General features: G+C 46.3%; 1 non-coding gene across 1 annotated transcript; it reads left to right on the top strand.

The window, feature by feature from the left end:
• The first annotated feature begins 8,631 nt into the window (after positions 1 to 8,631).
• LOC115832713 lies at positions 8,632 to 8,735 on the top strand. Its single transcript, XR_004028222.1, has one exon. It is a non-coding gene; the product is annotated as a small nucleolar RNA U13 (small nucleolar RNA).
• Positions 8,736 to 17,223: the final 8,488 nt, after the last annotated feature.

The raw sequence follows: 17,223 nt of genomic DNA, 5'->3' as shown, positions 1-17,223 counted from the left end.
CTATGTTGGTCAGGCTGGTCTCGAACTCCCGACCTCAGGTGATCCGCCTGCCTTGGCCTCCAAAAGTGCTGGGGTTACAGGCGTGAGCCACTGTGCCCGGCCCTTGGACACATTTTAAAGTTTGTTTTCTCATTTGTTCTGTACAGTAGTTATTATTATCCTTATTTTACAAAGAGGAGAAGGAGGTTCCAAGAGGTTGGGTTAAGTTGGCAAACTCCATGTGACTCTAACCCAGGTTTTCTGACAACTAACACATTTTTCATGCTGTCTTTCTATTTTTAAGATTATCAACAAACAAGGGGAAGTGTTTGTTCCTTAAATAGCACCAAGAGGACAAAGGGAATAAATATATGAGAGACTGAGTTTCTTCTGGGGCCTGTCAATGCCAACCATCAACTCTGTCCCTGGATTAAGTCAAAAGGCAGGAGGCAGCATGGCTGTGTCATGCACTGGGCTTTAGAGACCTAGGGAATATTTAGTTTTCTGTTTGTCTATTTCCAAACATTATGTGTGTAATTTATTGTCCCGATTATAACTCAACATGGTTGGAAGATGTGAGCCATTCAAGTCACAGATTTGTGTGAGAAGCACAAGAGAAAATAAGTGCATTTGGGAGCTGCGACCCTTCTCCCTTCTCACACCTTAGTTTCTCCTTGGGTGACCTCAGCCACCTATAGTTTTTATCACTGCCAAGACAACACTTTGAGAGCCAATGTTTTGATCAATTCCTTATCAAAAATAAAACATGATTTATTTTCCCTAAACTTGCTGTTTCTCCTGCATTCCCTGTCTTGGTAAATGGTACAACTATCTACGCAGTCATACCAGGCTTTCCTCATCCTGGCACACAACCCCTTGACCACATTATGCAGATTCCTTCCCCTAAGTTACACAGTAACATGCCCCTCCCCCTTTCCCTTTATTCTCCTACAGAGGATGGTGGCCGCAATCTCCTACAGTCTGTGTTTCTTTGTTGTTAGAAAACCTGGGATGCCTGCTAATCATAGATTCCCAGGCCCTTCCCCTAGACTCAGCAGGTCTGGAGGGGGCCTTGCAATCTGTGTACTTAACAAGTACCCCAGGCAGTTCTTCTGAGCAGTGGGTAGCACTAGTACCTGGCTGGCCTTGCTTCAGGTCTCTCTCTTGTCAATATAGCCCCATTCTGCTGTAGAAGTATCTTCCTAAAATATGCTGGTGGTTTTTTATTTGCAGCACAAAATCCAAACTCTTGTAGCATGGCAAATAGGGCATGATTTAGTTCCTACCTCCCTTGCTGGCCTCATCTGCTTCCCTGGTTGCTATAATACAAACTGTCTGTTAACTCTGAGGATTCCATTGCTCTGTTATTGCTCAATGCCTTTGCGTATGCTGTTCTTTGTGCCTAGACAGGCCTCCTTCCCCAGGTCTATCTGGAAAACCCCTATTCGTCCTGCAAGAACCAACTCAAGTGTTGCCTCTTTCTGGAAGCTTTTCTTGCCACCACTGCAGCTTGAACGTACATGTATTATTGCAGTTACCCCTGTGGCTCCACTATAGCAGAGACTGTGCTTAGCCCACAGGTACACCTAGTATTTGTAGTAATAGATGCTTGTTAAACAGGGTTGAATAAAGGTAGCTTCTCCTATGTGAGAGGAAATGTAGTGAAAGCAAGGAGGGCAATTTTTAGGAAAACAGTATTCCCATCCTTAGTTTGTGAGTCTAAACTCTCGGGAGTTTCTTACTGTGAAAATCAGTCACCATTTTATCTGTGTGCATTTACAAAGTCAATATATTAAACTGTTTAGTAATAGTTAACATATATCTGGTGCCAACCAGTGTGCCAGGAACTTTGCATTCACCATCTCACTTCGTCCTGCAGATGAGGAAACCAAGGCTCAGTGGAGAATTAATTTTCCCAAGGTCACGGCCAGGTGTGGTGGCTCATGCCTGTAATTCCAGAACTTTGGGAGGCCGAGGCAGGTGGATCAACTGATGTCAGGAGTTCGAGACCAGTCTGGCCAACATGGTGAAACGCCATCTCTACTAAAAATACAACAGTTAGCCAGGCCTGATAGTACGCACCTGTAATCCCAGCTACTTGGGAGGCTGAGGTAGAAGAATCACTTGAACCTGGGAGGCAGAGATTGTAGTGAGCCGAGATCAGGCCACTGCACTCCAGCCTGGGCGACAGAGTGAGACTCCATCTCAAAAAAAAAAAAAAAAAAAAAAAATTCCCAAGATTACAAAACTGGTAAATAGTAGAATTGTTACAATGCTATTCTGCTTCTTCCAGAGATTTAGTTAACAATCATTAGGATATGCAGTATGTGTCTAGGATGAAACACTCTAGGTAATGTAAATGAGTAAAGCACTCTGGCCATGAGGCAAGGAGGGGTAGAAAGTGTGGCAACCAGTTAGGGGTTAAAAAAGTTGGCCAAGACAATGCCAGCTGATAGCCCCAACATTTTATTGTGAACGATTTTAAACATGAAGAAAAGTTGGGCCTGGCGCAGTGGCTCACGCCCGTAATCCCAACACTTTGGGAGGCCAAGGCGGATGGATCACCTGAGGTCGGGAGTTCGAGACCAGCCTGACCAACATGGAGAAGCCCTGTCTCTATTAAAAATACAAAAAATTAGCCAGGCGTGGTGGCTCATGCCTGTAATCCCAACTACTCGGGAGGCTGAGGCAGGAGAGTTGCTTGAACCCGGGAGGCAGAGGTTGCAGTGAGCCGAGATCACACCATTGCACTCCAGCCTGGGCAACAAGAGTGAGACTCTGTCTCAAAAAAAAAAAAAAAAAAGAGAAAAGAAAAGTTGACAGAATTTCACTGTCTACTTGTACATCTACTACCTAGATTCTGCCATTAACATTTTACCTGCTTTATCTCATATTTATCCATTATCCATCCCTATAGCCATTAATCCATTCTTTTGGATGTGTTTCAAAGTAATGGTGGACACCAGTATACTTCTCCCTAAATATGTCAGTGTGTACATCATTGATTAGAGATCCATATTTGTTTATAGTTTTTTTTTTTTTTTTTTTTTTTTTGAGGCAGAGTCTCTGTTGCCCACGCTGGAGTGCAGTGGTGCGATCTTGGCTCACTGCAACCTCCGCCTCCCAGATTCAAGTGATTCTCCTGCCTCAGTCTCCCAAGTAGCTGGGATTACAGGCATGCGCCACCATGCCCTGCTAATTTTTGTATTTTTAGTAGAGATGGGGCTTCACCATGTTGGCCAGGCTGGTCTCAAACTCCTGACCTCAAGTGATCCTCCCACCTTGGCCTCCTAAAGTGTTAGGATTACAGGCGTGAGCCACTGCACCTGGCCTTTAGTGTATTCTTTTGACGTAAAATTTGTAGACAATGAAGTGCACAAATCTTAAGTGTATTTTCACTAAGTCTCAACCTATAGGTGCTCCTGTGTAATCCCAACGCCCATCAACATAGAAAACATTACCATCATTCCTAAAAATCCTCTCATGTCCCCCCATGGCTGGTTTGTCTCTGCCTCCATCCTCCCAGAGGTAACTTCTGCTCTGATTATTTTCAGATTAGTTTCACCTGTTCTAGAACTTCATGGAAGTGGAAGGCTTCTTTTACTCAGTGTAATGTTTTTAAGATACATCATGTTGTGGAGTATATCAGCAATTCAATCCTTTTTATTGATGAGAATGATTTCATTGTATGAATATTCCACTGTATGTTTAGCCATCCTCCTACCGATGGACACCTGAACTGTTTCTAGTTTTTGGCAATTATCAATAAAGCTATTAATATTTTTGTGAACTTATTATTTTCATTTCTCTTGGGCATATTCCTAGGAGTGGGATTACTGGGTCAGAGAGTAGAAGAAACTGCCAGACCTTTTGCCAAAGTGGTTGCACCATTTTACATTCCCACCAATTATATGTGAGGATTCCAGTTGCATCACAGCCTCACTGATAGTGGATATTATCATGCTTTTGTATTTTTAGTCATTCTGGTGATTGTGTAATTATATTTCTTTTCTTTTTCTTTCTTTTCAGATAGAATCTCACTTTCACCCTGGCTGGGTCTCAGCTCACTGCAACCTCTGCCTACCAGGCTCAAACGATTCTCCCACCTCAGCCTTTTGAGTAGTTGGGACTATAGGTGCATACCAGCACGCCCGGCTAATTTTTGCATTTTTTGTAGAGGCAGGGTTTCGCCAGTCTGCCCAGGCTGGTCTCAAACTCCTGGCCGCAAGAGATCCACCCGCCTCGGCCTCCCAAAGTGCTGGGATTACAGGCGTGAGCCACCGTGCCTGGTGTGCATTGTTGATAAAACCTTCGTTTCCCTCACTGGATTGCTTTGGAACTTTTGTTGAAAATCAAGTGATGGTGTAAGTGTGGCTCTATTTCTGGGATTTATTTTACATTCCAGGTTTAGCTGAGTTTTGCCATGAGCTCGGTGTTGTCAAATCTTCAATTTTTTTTTTCTTTTTTTTTTTTTTTTTTGAGACGGAGTTTTGCTCTTGTTGCCCAGGCTGGAGTGCAATGGTGTGATCTCAGCTCACTGCAACCTCTGCCTCCTGGGTTCAAGTGATTCTCCTGCCTCAGCCCCCCGAGTAGGTGGGATTACAGGTGCCTGCCACCATGTCCAGCAAATTTTCATATTTTTAGTGGAGACGGGGTTTCACCATGTTGCTCAGGCTGGTCTTGAACTCCTGACCTCAGGTGATCCACCCACCTCGGCCTCCAAAGAGCTGGGATTACAGGCTTGAGCCATGGCACCAAGCCCAGATCTTCAAAATTTTAAAGGAGAGTGTATAAATCCAGATGTTTTTAAATGTGAAAAAGCCTCAAGTTTTAAAAGTTGGAAACCAATTCTAATTTAAACAAACAAGGAAACCAATCCCATGCAGTCAAAGAAACTCATCTGCAGGCTGTAGTAGACGTGTGGCATTGGAACAGGGAGAGATAGTTTCAGCAGGAGTCTGGATATACGTGTGTGTGTATGTGTGTGTGTATATATATATATATATATATTTATTATTTTTTTTTGAGACAAGGTTTTGGTCTGTCGCCCAGGCTGGAGTGCAGTGCTGTGATCATGGCTCATTGCAGCCTTGACCTCCTGAGCTTGAGCAATCCCCCCACCTCAGCCTCCTGAGTAGCTGGGACCACAGGTGTGTTCCACCACACCTGGCTAATTTTTAAAATTGCTTTGTAGAGGTATGAGGTTCCACTGTGTTGTCCAGGCTGGTCTTGAATGCCTGGGCTCAAACTATCCTCCTGCCTTGACCTCCTAAAGTGCTGGAATTACAAGGGTGAGCCACTGTGCCCAGCCTGGATATATGTATATTAAAGTATAAATCAAGGGTCTTATTTTAATTGAAAAGTAATGGGAGTGTTCTCAGGGCAAGTAGATGGGTTCCAGTGGTCAGTGAAAGTCAGTAAGAATTCACTGCAAGGGTGAAATTAAAGCCTGTGGGTCAGGGTTTCCTTGGTGCCTAGGAAAGTGGAGGAGCACATTTGTGAAGCTATTAGAATCGCATTTAGAAACCATAAGGACAGGAAGGGCTGAGGCGAGGCACTGAGTGGAGGCAGTTGACAAACCAGTGACAGCAAAAACACACGGCCAAGAGAGCCCAAAGTGAGCTGATTTGGAGAATCTGGAGCAGAGGGAATAAAGAGAATCACAGGTTTCTAAACCCAGGGCCCAGAAAGATGGTCCCTGGAATTGGCTGAAGGCTTCCTTGGCTCTGTGGATGGAAATTGAGACAGAGCAGCCAGAAGACATAACTGCACATGCCAGAGCTTAGAGCAGGTTCTCAGCTGCACCACAGGCCTCCTGCCACCATGGTTGAATTATGACTGTTTAACATTTTAAAATTATTTTTTAAACATTGAAAATGTGTAATGGGAACTATGTCACATGTTTCAAAAATAAAAAAAAAATTCACAAGGAGTCTTCTTCCTACCTGTCTCCCATCTGCCCAGTTTCCATCTCGAACCCCTCCACCCTCCAGCCCCCTTGTCACCATTTGTGAGGTTTATTTTTATTGCAACCATGGATACCGCTTTGGCAGCCAAGTCCATCAGACAGAATGTTGACTATGCAGGTTGGGCCATATCTGGTAGAGCTTGGTACAGCTGGCCACGTGTAAGAGAAAATAAGCAAGCCTGCATCAAAGACAGATAAAAGTTTGTTAGAACTTACTAGAGCCTTGACTCATAAATATGTAAGGGAGTGTTATCAGGGAAGGAAATCATTCCAGTTAAACTGTGACGTGGTGCTTGCTATGGATTCAAAATGTTTGTGTCTTCACCAAGTTTATATGTTGAAGTCCTAACCCCTGTTGTGATGGTATTTGGAGGTGGGGCCTTTGGAGAGGTGATAGATTATGAGGGTAGGGCCCCTGTGTGGAATTAGTGTCCTCATAAGAACAGGGAGAGACCAGACCTCTCTTTCTTTCTCTCCACCACACGAGGACACATTGAGAAGGCAGCCGTCTGCAAGCCAGGAGGGTGCCCTCATCATAACCCAATCATGCTGGCACCCTGATCTGGGGCTTCTAGTCTCCAGGACTGTGAGAAACACATTTCTGTTGTTGAGATCACAGGTATTTTGTTATGGCAGCCCAAGCTGGAGGACCAAAAAACTGTGAAACGATCTTCAATTCTCTGAAACTTGCTTTCTGTATACCTTTTAATCCCTTGGCCAGTAAATCCAAATGTGCTGTATTTGAAAGTTTGGGTTCACTCAGAGAGGCTGAGAACCTTCTGGAGGAAGGATCTATGGGCTGGAAATGGGGTTGACCATGGGGGCAGGACTGTTAAGTTCTTGGAGCCTGTGACAAGTTGAGGAATACGGGACCACATGGGTGATATCGTTTAATCAGTGCACACTCCACTCACACTCCAGCAATGGCTAAACTCTCATCTAGGAGCACTTTAAGGGGAGAATGAATGTATGTGAAAGGCTTTGCAAACTTTAAAGGGTGGTGTTAAGTTCTAGACATGGGCTGCCTAACCCAGTTTACAGTTGCACTTCCATAGGGTGGAGGACTTTTCATGTGAATTACTTCCTTGGGCTCCTCCAGTTATTGGTATGATTTGAAGATAATGCTGCCCTCTCCTGGACTGGTCTTGCAACTCCAGGCCCTGGCTTCCAAGAGTAGATTCTGCACCTGTCCCTGCCTCCCCCCACCAAGCAACCTTGCTTGATCTCAGGGGTTATCAGAACAGTTAGTGGTCTCCTGCAATCTTGCTTGATCTCAGGTGTTATCAGAACAGTTAGTGGTCTCCTGCAATCTTGCTTGATCTCAGGTGTTATCAGAACAGTTAGTGGTCTCCTGCTTTGCTAAGTCATTTCTTACAGCCATGGTGGGCTTAACTTTCTCTCCAGTGTTATTTCCCGGAGACTGGAGGCAAGAGAAACATAGGGCAAGTCACTGGTGGGTCCTCGGTTTCTAGAAATAGAATCCTTCTCTTCTTCTTTTGTGTTGCTTTCAACAACTGTTTATTGCACCCTCTACTTGCCAAGGAGATGTGTAATGTCTCCTAGGCACATGGGATATAGTGGTCAAAATAGATACGGATCCCTGCCCTCGTGAAGCTTATATGCACCAGAGGAGAGAGACAGTAAGCAATAGCCTGTATAATAAGCAAGCTAATGATATAGTATGTTAGGAAGGGATGACCACAGCGAGGAAAGAAGCATGTGTTAAATTGATGAGGGCAAAGGATATCAGGAAGGCTGGAGGAGGTGCAGCTGCAGATAGGCGGACAGCGTGGGCCTCAGCATGAAGGTGGGTTAGAGAAAACAGAAGAGGCGAGGGAGTTACCTGCAGGAGCAGCTAAGGAAGGGCTTTCTGAGGGAGTGAACAGCCAGAATCAATGTGGGCGAGGGAGTTACCTGCAGGAGCAGCTAAGGAAGAGCTTTCTGAGGGAGTGAACAGCCAGAGTCAATGCCCTAAGGCAAGAGAAGTACAAGGCCAGTATGTCTGGAGCTGAGCCACAAGGGGCGAAGTGGAAGTGGTTAGAGGGTGTTATGGGTTGAATAGTGTCCTCTCCCCGCAAATTCGTATTTTGAAGTTCTAACCTCCAGTACATCAGAAGGTGGCCTTATCTGGAGTTGGGGTCATTGCAGATGTTATTAGTTAAGATAATGTCATTGGGGGGGACCCTAATCCAATATGACTGCTGTCCTTATAAAAAGGGACACAGAAAAATGCACAGAGGAAGAATGCACCGTGAAGTGGAAGGCAGAGATTGGGGTGATGCTCCTACTGGTCAAGGAACACCAAAGATTCCCAGCAACCACCAAAGCTGGAAAGAGGCACAGAACAGATTAGATTCTTCCTTATAGCCCTTGGAAGGAACTAACCCTGCTACATTTTGGTCTCGAACTTCTGGTCTCCAAAACTATGAGATAAGAAATTTCTGTTTGTTCAAGCTGCACAGTTTGTCGTACTGTTATGGCAGCCCTAGCAAACAAATCCAGAGGGGTAATGAGGTGGGATGGGGGGAGAGGGTGAGGGCAGGGAGATAGAGTAAAGCCTTGAAGGCCATTTAAGGACTTTAGCTTTTATCAGATTCACTTTTTCTCGTGATGAAGTGGGATTTATTCCAAAAATTCAAGCATTATTCAACACTGGAAAACCATCAATATCATTCCCATACTAGATACTTTTGTAGCTCATAAGCATGATGATTCAGTGTCCAAGTGCATGCATGAGATGTGCCTCCCTCAAACCTTTTCACAACATCAGCATGTTGCCCATCTGACATGAACAAAATATATATAATTCACATATGAATGTACCTCAGAATAAAAAAGTCATATATCTTCATAAGCCTTTGACAAAATTCAAAGCCATTTTTTTAATAGATGAAGGGCTCCCCATGTTGTCCGGGCTGGTGTTGAACTCCTGGGCTCAAGGGATCCTCCCACCTCGGCCTCCCAAAGCACTAGGATTACAGGCGTGAACCACCAAGCCTGGCTCAAAACCTATTATTGATTTAAAGAATAAACTCAATAAAATAAAATACAGATGGTTTCCAACTTATGACGATTTGACTTAAAAATTTCCACTCTATGTTGGATTTATCAGGACATAATACCACGGCAAGTCAAGGAGCGTTTGTGGGTGCTTTAAAAGCAAGTATTAACTAAAATCCAGATTTTATTTGGATTTGGCCTGTTTTTCTATTACCCCCTCTCTCTATTCCAGGATCCAATCCAAGACAGTACATTTCATTTAGTTGTTAGCGCTCCCCAATCTCCTGTGGTCTGTGACAGTTTTGCTCAGTTTTTTTCTTGTTTTTTATGACTTTGACAGTCTTCAGAAATACTGGCCGGGTGTCCTGTAGAATGTCCCTCAATCTGCCTGATGTTTTTCTCATGATGACACTGAGGTTGCGGGTTTTGGAGGGCATACCCCAGAGGTGGGGTACTTGGGTAAGGTAGTGTTTGCCAGGTTTTTCTGCTGTAAACTTAATTAAAATGCACTTATGTTAACAGCAATAGAATTTGTACTTTGGAGACATTGTGATAGGGACAGGAGGCAGGGAAATTCTGGGCAGAAGAGGGTGGGTCCTTGGCGAGGGCCCCACCCTCAAGCCGAAAAGCCTGATACCACGGCCTAAAGTGAGAACATACATCCCTGTTTTCCTGCACAAATGTTGCCTTTTCCAAAATCACCCATGGCCTGCCCCGCCCCCCGTCCTGTGCCCATAGAAACTCCAGGCTCAGCTGGCAGAGAGAGGAGAAGCAGCTGGATGTCAGAGACTATGGCTGGACGTCAGAGAGAAGTGTCTTGACTTCAGAGGGACAGTTTGATGGTATAGCTTTGTGGGAGGATTGCCTTCCCACCCCGTCCCCTTTTCAACTCTCCATCCCGCTGAGAGCCACCTCCATTTGCAATAAAATCTCCCTCATTTACCATCTTTCAAATTGGTTCATGCGACCTCTTTTCTCTCGAATGCCACACAAGAACTGGGGTGCCACAAGTGTGGGTGCCGAAGTCTTGTCACACTAACCCTCCACTAAGCTGTTAACACTTCAGCCATCCATGGACAGCGGAGCTAAAAGAGTACTGTAACACTTCCTCTGGGACTTGAGGGGTTGTGGGCGCCCCTGCCAGATGCTGCTATGGTGCCAGTATAGAATTTGTTTCTGGGCCGGGCGCGGTGGCTCACGCTTGTAATCCCAGCACTTTGGGAGGCCGAGGCGGGTGGATCACGAGGTCAGGAGATCGAGACCACAGTGAAACCCCGTCTCTACTAAAAATACAAAAAAAAAAAAAAAAAAAAATTAGCCGGGCGTGGTGGCGGGCGCCTGTAGTCCCAGCTACTCGGAGAGGCTGAGGCAGGAGAACGGCGTGAACCCGGGAGGCGGAGCTTGCAGTGAGCCGAGATCGGGCCACTGCACTCCAGCCTGGGTGACAGAGCAAGACTCCGTCTCAAAAAAAAAAAAAAAAAAGATTTTGTTTCTGCTGGTGCCCAAAAAGTACTCACCCCGGCTCCTGTACCTGCTCACCTGCATGCTCCCCCTCCCACGAGTGAGGAGTGCAGTGAGTCCTAGTGAGTAGAGTTCGCCCCTGTCCATTGAACTAACGCCAAGCAGCCGGCTAATTCCAGCACCTACACTCTGGTTCCCACCTGCAAAGGGGTCAGGGAAATATCCTGCTTCAGCTGCAGGATACTAAGAAGGAGTGACAATGATCTGACATGCATTGTGAAAGGATTGCTCCCTCTGGTGTGATGAGAATATACCATAGAACACAATGGGTGGGAGCAGGGATGAGCAGGGTTGTTTCAATGATATAGGTGAGAAGGGACACTGGGTGGCAGAAGACAGGGCAATAGCAGTGGAGTTGGTGAGAAAACAGGAGCTGCAATTTACTTTGGCAGAGCCAGCAGCGGTTTCTGGTGGATTGACTGTTGAGTGTGAGATAAAGACGCATCAGTGATGAGTCCATTAGTTTGGGCAATTGGAAGAATAGTTGCCATCCATTGAGCTAAGGTGAGAATTCTGTTCTGCTGTTCCTCCTCTCCACTCCTTCAGTATTTCATCTATCTAACACATATTTAACTGGCATCAAGACTGGCTACATAATTTGCAGTACCCATTACAAAATGAAATTGTAAGCCTCTTTTTATTTATTTATTTATTTTTTATTTTATTTATTTATTTATTTATTTTTTTGAGACAGAGTCTCGCTCTGTCACCCAGGCTGGAGTGCAGTGGCGCGATCTTGGCTCACTGCAAGCTCCGCCTCCCGGGTTCACGCCATTCTCCTGCCTCAGCCTCTCTGAGTAGCTGGGACTACAGGCTCCCGCCACCACTCCCGGCTAATTTTTTGTATTTTTAGTAGAGACGGGGTTTCACCGTGGTCTCAATCTCCTGACCTCGTGATCCGCCCGCCTCGGCCTCCCAGAGTGCTGGGATTACAAGCGTGAGCCACTGCGCCCGGCCCCTCTTTTTATTTTTTTAATTTTTATTTATTTATTATTTTTTTTTGAGACAGAGTCTCACTCTGTCACCCAGGCTAGAGTGCAGTGGCACAGTCTCGGCTCACTGCAACCTCCGCCTCCCGGGTTCAAGCGATTTCTTGCCTCAGCCTCCTGAGTAGCTGGGACTACAGGTGCATGCCACCACGCTTGGCTAATTTTTGTATTTTTTAGTAGAGATGGGGTTTCACCACATTGGCCAGGCTGGTCTTGAACCCCTGACCTTGTGATCCACCTGCCTCGGCCTCCCAAAGTGCTGAGATTACAGGCGTGAGTCACCATGCCTGTCCTAATTTTTTGAAATTAAGATTATTATTATTATTTTTTGAGACAGGGTCTTGCTCCGTTACCCAGGCTGCAGTTCAATGACATGATCATGGCTCACTATAGCCTCAAGTCCCTGGGCTCAAGCAATCATCATGCCTCAGCCCCACAAGTAGCTGGGACTACAGGCACACACTGCCATGCCTGGCTAATTTTTGTATTTTTTGTAGAGACAGGGTCACACCATGTTGTCTAGGCTGGTCTCAAATTTCTGGACTCAAGTGATCCACCTGCTTCAGCCTCCCAAAGTGTTGAGATTACAGGCATGAGCCACTGCACCTGGCCAGGCCCCTTGTTTAAATGCTGGAGAAAGCTTTTTCCTTTCTTCCTTTGTCTTTCCCTTGAGTGGAAAAAGGTGTGTGTGTGTGTGTGTGTGTGTGTGTGTGTGTGTGTGTGTGTCTGTGTGTATAAATGAGTTTATTGTTGAAGACACAAAGTCAAGCTTCCCCCAAGCCCCACCCTCCCCAAGAACACATCCCAACAAGAACAGAGGAATGAGACTCAGTCTTAGGGCAACATTTACCTATCCCCGTTTCCCCATTTCCTACCAGAGTCCCAAGCTTTATGACACAGACACATGGAGCAGACTGGGGTAAGGACAGACACTCGGGGAATCTGACCAGCAAAAGAGCTCTGGGCGTTGGCTTCCCTTGCCCTTTGTATGACAAAGGCATTCAGAAGCAGAGGAGAGGGGAATGTGGGGCAACTCCCACCCCACATCCCCAGTTTGGCCAAAAGAGCTGTGGCAGGGGCAACAGTTTTGTTTGTTAGGAGAGAGGTCCTTTGATGGGAAGTAGGATCCTTCCTCCGCTCAGGGGTGTGATGTGACGCAGCCTCCTCAGGGAGGTAAGCATTCATGGATTAGCTCAGCCAGGGCAGCTGAGAACAGGAGCTGTTACCTGTCACTGGTGGGGAAGCTAGGAGAAGCCTCGCTTCAGGGCATGAGGGACACATCCTGATACAAAATGGTGTTGTCCGCTCCCCCTGACATACACGGTTTCCTTGGGAAGTATAGCTTGCTTTGAGATGAGAACACTGTATTTGCAGTGTGAACCTTCTTCACCATTTACAGCCATTGATTCCACAAATGAGTCCCAACAAGGGAACTTTATCACTTGCTTTTTCACCCCACACATCACTGAAACCGCCTTTGGAAAATTATGACTGAGACAGTGAAATAGATCTAACTTAATCAACTCCATCTTGCTGCTAACCTCCAAGCTGTCCTTGTTTATTTCTGGGCGTAGGCTGAACTAACTTTGGGAGAGACTCAGTTTATAGTTTATAGTTAAAACAAAGACGATAACAGCCCTTTCCCAAAGCAGACCTCCTTCTTGCCTGGGGACTAGATGGCCTTTGTAGGGCTAACGTTAACCACAAGATTAGAAATTATAATTTAGGAGTCATGCAGCTAGAGGCTACAAGATTCTGACCCTCCCTAAACTGCTCCTAAGATCAGTGTTTGAGATATTTTGCAGACTCTGTGCTTGATGGATCAGCTGGCACCACCCATATCATAAAGTGGCTCATCTGATCTTGTGGCCCCCACCTAGGAACTGACTCAGCACAAGATGACAACTTCTACTCCCTATGATTTAATCCCTGACCAATCAGCACTCCTTGCTCACTGGCTTTCCCCACCCACCAAGTTGTCCTTAAAAACTCTACTCCCTGCTTGCTCCAGGAGACTGTTTGGAGTAATAATAAAACTCCAGTCTCCCCCACAGCTAGCTCTGTGTGAATTACTCTTTCTCCATTGCAATTCCCCGTCTTGAGGAATCGGCTCTGTCTAGGCAGTGAGCAAGGTGAACCCCTTGGGTAGTTACATCACTGACTGTCCACTTCCCATACACAATCCTGTGCTATTTCCTGTTGCCCACGTGCCTGAGGGGTGGTGAGTGAGGGACATTTTTCCCTTCCCCAACCCCAGGCATTCTTCTCTTGGAGAGTCTCAGGGCTTAGGAAATGGTGTTGGGGGACCTACTCTCCTAAGCTTTGTGACTGGTATGAAGCGGGGTCATTTGAGACACGATGAGGCTGGAGGGTAGTTTTTGCTCTCGTTTTCCTCGAGTCCTCCTCTGAGGCCAGCGCGTTAGGTCTGAGTCCAATATGAGGCCTCTGGATGCCGGCATACCTCTGATTTGAGCAGGGGCATCTGAGAAGAGCATTCTTGGTCATGGACCCTGAAGACTGAGTGCCAGGCAATGCCACAAGTGCCCAAGATCAAACAGTGCCACACTGCTAACAGGTTGGTGTTTGGGGCACAAAACATTCTTTGACAAATCATATCCACTGTGTTAAGGTGGGGATATTTCACATCCCCCCGTCTTTTCAGAGATGACAAGAACTGCTTGAACTTCTGGGATAATCTTCATATGCCCTGCAGCCCAAGTAACAAGAAGAAACAGCAGATCGAGAGTTGAAGGGATAAAGAGAATTTTTGGCATCTCTAAGCTCATTTCATTACTGTATTCACTGGACAGAGTGTTTCTTATTTGCTTTTAATGTTGCAACCCCTGGGGCACAGGGATACTTGTGGGGCAAGTTCAGACTGTTATGGGAGCCTGGGCCCTGATGTTGACCTTCCTTGTGGCTGCACCAAAGCCACCTCCAAGGGGTGAGGACTGCGGTGGTCTTGGGGCTGGGGAGCGGGTAGGTGAGACCTCATCCCTCAAGGCAACAGAGGTGGGACAGCGTGTGAGCTGAGGCTCCCAGTATCTGGGCATGACCCAGTGGACTTCACATGTTTTTTTCCTAACTTGCAGTTAAAAAAAAAACTTTTTTTTTTTGAGACGAAGTCTTGCTCTGTCGCCCAAGCTGGAGTGCAGTGGCACGATCTCGGCTCACTGTAACCTCTGCCTCCCAGGTTCAAGCAATTCTCCTGCCTCAGCCTCCTGCATAGCTGGGATTACAGGCACATGCCACCATGCCCAGCTAGTTTTTGTATTTTTAGTAGAGACAGGGTTTCACTATGTTGGCCAGGCTGGTCTTGAACTTCTGACCTCGTGATCTGCCTGCCTCAGCCTCCCAAAGTGCTGGGATTACAGGCATGAGCCACCTTGCCCAGCCTAAAAAAATTTTTTTTTTTGGTCAAGATGGGGATCTCGCTATGTTGCCCAGGCTGATTTCAAACTCCTGAGCTCAAGCGATCCTCTAGTTTTGACCTCCCAAAGTGCTGGGATTACAGCCATGAGTCACTGTGCCTGACTGACTTCACTTATAAAACACACATTCCAAGATAAAATGATTAAGAATTATAAGACAGCGACTGTAGAATATCAGACCCTAAGGTGGGGCTTTTCTGAGCCCAGGCCCCAGGCACCTGAAGAGGTCACACGCCCCTCCTTGTGTCACACACTTTGCTGGGCACCAGGGATGCAAACTAGAATCCTTTACAGTTCCGGCCTTCAGGAGGGGCCAGAAGAGAAGGCATAAAGGGGAGCTTTATGAATCATGACCAGGTGCCAGGCTTTGTGCTTGAGTCCTGCCTACTCATAATCCAGTGTGAGACAAAGACTCCTAGAAATAAGCATAAAACAGTCTGAGAAAACAGCAGCAGTGGAGAACTAAGTGGTGTGGGAGCCCAGAGGCAAAAAAGCCTGCAGGTTTCAGGGCTGAGGAGGGAGGAGCCCAGTGGGGCGGAAGCTCAGAGTCCTGGGCGTCTGCTCACAAAGAGAGCTGTGCAGGCAAATTGGAGTGAGGGGACGGGAATCACTGCCGCAGTGGTATTTATTTACTGATTTTTTTTATGAAAATGGCTAAATATGTATTTTTTTCTTTTATCTTTTGAGACCGAGTCTTGCTCTGCTGCCCAGGCTGGAGTGCAATGGTGCAATCTCAGCTCACCTCTGCCTCCCAGGCTCAAGCGATTCTCCTGCCTCAGCCTCCCAAGTAGCTGGGAGTACAGGCACATAACACCATGCCCAGCTAATTTTTGTATTTTTAGTGGAGACAGGGTTTCACCATGTTGCTGTGGTTACGAGGACATCACTGGGGAGAGAGGAGAAACCTCCCTCTACCCCTTTCCTCTACTTTGATCCCAGATCCAAGTGGATTCTTCTGGAGGAATGAGAAGAGATGCTTAAGCTGGCATAAGGCTGATGCAGGGACAAAATAGATGTTCTTACAGCCACATTGTGCCGTTCACACGGTCTGTGTAGAAGTCATCATGTTTGAAACAGAGTGGTAAGAAGATGTCACCCAAAGAGATGCTACATTTTGCCAGTTCACTGGCATTCGGGCTGCACCTGTCACAGCTTTCTTTGTGGCATTGGGAGCTCTACATGGAATGGAAAAATGCTTTCTCAGCAGGAGCATTCTAGGCCATTTTAAAAGGGCACAGTTATAAGTGGGAAGTGAGGTATGGAAGATAGGTTGGGTGGGATGACTTGCTGGAACATTTTGAAGTGGGTAAAATTTTATTCTAAACTCATCTATATGTGCTTTCTCCCTCCTTCAGTGAAATGCTCGTCCTACTGCAAAGTGAAAGGTTCTTTCCACCCTTGTCCTCCAGATGCAACTTCTCCTGGAGACCCCAGCATTGCTGTTGCCCCCACCACACTCATGCAGCAGGGCTGCTCCCCTTCACTCTTCGGGCTCCAGGAGACCAGACCCTTCCCTAACCCCTCAGTGATTCCTTGAAATAGACTGGAATGGTGAACCGACTTACTGAGGGTTTAGGAAAAGCAGAAGGGAATTATACACGAAGAAGGACTTAACACCCGGTATTAAATATACCTGCTTTTGGCCCTGGTCTTTCTCAAGGGGGTGTCTCGCAGGGGATTCCCTGTCCAGCGACTGCTGCCCCCTTGTGGCAAAAACTATCCTTCTCCCGGCCTCAGGGTCATTCTTGAGTATAGGCAGGTGTTTTGCAGTCTAGGCCCCATCTTTTTTCTCCTGTGTGCCCAGTTACTATTTTCTGCCCTCGGGGCTGCTTTTTCCCTAGATGATTAATAGAGGGAGTCTCCCACCTCCTGCGATCACCCCATCTTTGACTCCTTTCTAGTCTAGGCACCAGAGCACAATAGTCCAACATCAGTAAAAGCAACGCATGAGTGGCTACTGTCTCCTTACACTTCCTGTTACCATTTATAAATGATAAAAAAGCCCAGGAGGAGAGCACAACTTAGCTTAAAAAATAGGCTTGCCGGCTGGGCATGGTGGCTTATGTCTGTAATTCCAGTGCTTTGGGAGGCAAAGGCAGGAGGATCGCTAGAGGCTAGGAGTTCAAGATAAGCCTGGGCAGTATATCAGGACCCTTTCTCTACAAATAAATAAATAAATAAATAAAAAGAAAATAAAAATAAAATATAAAAAAAGAAAGCCAGATGTAGTGGCTCTTGCCTGTAGTCCCAGCTATTCAGGAGGTTGAGGTGGGAGGATTGCTTGAGCCCAGGCATTTGAGGTTACACTGAGCTATGATCACACCACTGCATTCTA

The sequence above is a fragment of the Nomascus leucogenys genome, chromosome 22a (assembly GCF_006542625.1).
Source record: "Nomascus leucogenys isolate Asia chromosome 22a, Asia_NLE_v1, whole genome shotgun sequence".
Taxonomy (NCBI): Eukaryota; Metazoa; Chordata; class Mammalia; order Primates; family Hylobatidae; genus Nomascus; species Nomascus leucogenys.
This window is presented reverse-complemented; position numbering and strand designations above follow the sequence as displayed.